This window comes from Gekko japonicus, unplaced genomic scaffold (genome assembly GCF_001447785.1).
Source record: "Gekko japonicus isolate JY-2015 unplaced genomic scaffold, Gekko_japonicus_V1.1 scaffold507, whole genome shotgun sequence".
Taxonomy (NCBI): Eukaryota; Metazoa; Chordata; class Lepidosauria; order Squamata; family Gekkonidae; genus Gekko; species Gekko japonicus.
Window position 1 is genome coordinate 669,809 of NW_015172020.1, and position 3,240 is coordinate 673,048.

The window sequence follows — 3,240 nt, forward strand, 5'->3', positions numbered from 1 at the left end:
CTATTGGCCAAGGTGGTGCTTCTGTTTTATTGACTGGTGTGTGTGTGTGTGGGGGGGGGGGGGGGGGGGGGGGGGTCGTGCAAGAAACCAGGGAGAGGAGGACAGACTGTATAGCTGCAGGACTCTGCAGGGTCTGCTACCGGTTCGTCGTATATCACATTTCTTTTTCACGGGATTTCACTTGCTGCGTTTACCTTATGAATACTTCATATTTATCATGTGTTATCTTCAGTCTCTCCCCCCCCCCAGCATTTGACAAGCAATGGAGGGGGAGGGGTGTAAAACCAGGTTTATTTGAAATTCCATAGAATACACAGAGGGAAAAGGTCATTCATTATACAGACCAAACGGGGGAAAGCTCGTTTTTTTAAATGTAGCGGATGTGCAAAGGAAAAGAAATAATCGACAAGCGGCCTCTCAGCAGACGTCTCGACCAATATTCGCAAGGTAATGTGAAATTCGCTACCCTCTCTTTAAAAAGAAGCCGTTTGTGATTTCTAAACGTGACTTTCCAGTTAACCTTTCCCCCACCCCGATTTAGATTCTCTGTTGGGAGAATGCATTCCGGGAAGCAAACGAAACTGAAACCGAAACAAGCTAGGAGAGCTTTGTCCACCCCTATGGCTGGCACCCTGAGAGTTTTTATAAAAAAACCTTTCATGTGTTTAATCGTGCGATTGTCAGAGCCCCATTGTTTTGCACCGGCATTCTACGGAGACCTGCTCGTCCCTAATTCGTAATCTGAACTGGAATGACAGCAAAAGAAACCCTCCTTCCATTTCATTCCTTTGGGGTTCCGCTTCGCTTGACGTCAAAGCTGTGACGGCACTCCGGGTTCCCCAAATCCACCTGTTTGTCGGGCTGCCTGTTCCAGTTATTCACACACACACACACACACCCGTGCTTTAAAATAAAGACAATGAGAAGTTTTTTTAGTACAGACAATAAATCTGGGTTTGGCGTCTGCGAGAGACAGAATCCGGGCAGTGGAAAGAGAGCGGAGCTTCTGCGACCGGGCAGAGGAGACAGGCGAGGACCGGCGTAGTTCAGCAGACAGGTAAGAGGGCTGAAGATTTCGGGGGTCGACTCGGGAGGATCCTGTGCTGGGCTTGAAGCGGCCCTTGATTTCACGAACCCTTTCCCCTGTGTCCTCTTAGGGCCGGCCACTTAGGAGGGCCGCTGTCGTTGTTGAGACTGACGCCCCCACCACGAACGTGCTTAGGGATCGCATTGCGAAGACGCCCAGGAAGAACCGACCTCTTCCCTCACCAAGGACCGAGTGCGACGCAACACGAATATGCCTAAACGGATGATCCTGTCTCATGCTGAGGTCGAGTGGGGAACAGCGGCGGCGCGCCGCGTCAAAGGGGACGAAATCGAGGTCACTCCGTTGGGTTCAGCTTTTTGTCTTTGGTTTCAGCTTCCTCCCCGGGTGACCATCCTGACAAGCAATCCTGGGTCCGGCCAAGGGTCTTTTTTCCATCAGTGGCCGATCAGATGCGAGGACTTCCCGGGCGCAGTGCCTGCAGCTTCATTCCCAGAGATCAGAGGTACACTGCCTCTGACCCTGGAGGTTCCGTCTAGCTCGTTGGGGAAAGCCGGCTTGTCGGATGAAGAGAAAGTTTATGGGATCTGGGGGGCTGAACTGGGGGGCTCTCCCTCCCACCACCCCTTTTGGAGCACCAAGGCTTTTGTGGAGTGAGGCCTGCTCCCAAGGGAAGCTGGTGCGCCATTTTTCTAGTTACCTGCTGGGACTCCCGAAGTCTGAGGGTTCTGGTTAGAGATCCCGGGAGGGGGACGGGATTACATCACAGCAAAGCTGCCTTTCGGAAGGGGCCACTCACCCCTCCCTCAAAAGATTTCACAGTACCCACGATTATTTCTGTTTGTGGGGGAAGTCTGAGATATTAGAGAGTGGCCACAAAATAGTCTCTCTCTCTCTCTCTCTCTCTCTCTCTCTCTCTCTCACACACACACACACACACACACAATGTAATGTTCTCTACCCCCCCCCCAAACAACATCCCCACAATGTGCTTTATCTATTAATATTTCCGAAGACCGGGGGGGGCTCTATGCTTTGCTGCCTGTCTCCCCTCTCCTCCCCCCCCATCGCTTTTCCGCCTCCCCTGAAATGGGGCCCATATTCACGGGTTCGCCTCAGTCCAAATTCGTTCCAGTGAGAAAATTAAGACCCAGGCGGCTGGTCCCCGCTCAGCTTCCTTCCTCTCCCTTTCCCCGCGAACCGAATGACGCGTGACCGGAACAGCCACCTTTCCTCTGCTCTCCGTGCAGACGGGTCCACTAAGGTTTTAAAAACACCGGCGCGCACACCTGCTCGGAAAGGCGAACTTTTGGAGCCGGCGAAGTGCCTTCTGTTGTCTGCTCCGGAGCTCAACCGGCTCGTAGCCGCGAAAGATCTGTACTGACAGCTCAGTCTGCCGGCTGTAAAGAACTATTTCGTTGACATCCGCGTCTCCGGGCTCCCTCTTTCTCTCCACCGCCCCCCACACCTGCGACATGCTCGGCTTTCTGACTAATTAATCCACGGAAACAGTCACGGATCTGCGCCAAAGACCTTCAAAGGTGGGTCAGCCGGGAAGGCTGAACTCACCTGTCACTGACCGACCGCTAAGGTGGACACTATTTAGGTTTAGGGTTCTACGAGCAGGTGTCTCCGGTTCAACATTGGCGCTGTATGTCAGTGGGGCGGCGAAAGCAGAGGCGGTAGCTCCGGAGCAGAATCTGGAAACCTCCCGGCTGAGCGGCGAGGCAGCGACCTTTCCTTCGGCTGAGCCGCAGCCTTCAGCCTCGACTTCCCCCGCTGGAACGAGCCAGGGCTGCAGCCTGCCTGTGTCGCTCAGCCGTCCCCCTCGCGAGTAGCCAAAGCCGCGGAGCGAGTGAGGTACAACGTGCAGGATTTATTTTGGAAATCGGTTTCATCACAGGGACACAAGACGTCGCCCTCCGCACGCACCCCAGACGCACAACGAAGAAATTCATAGAATCTTTTATTCCCCCTTCTTTAAAAAAACACAAAACGAAACAGAAGCATCTCTTCATTAAATATGCAAAGCAAACCCTCCCGCCCCCCCCCGGAAAAAAAGCATCTCTTGCCTTAGAAAGTGCCGAGTCAAATCTTCGCGAACAAAGCAGTCATTGGCTAATCATGACTTTTGTTAAACCGTGGTGATTTGTAAAAAGTTACATATAAATTAGACCTCTTGCCCTCCCCCACTT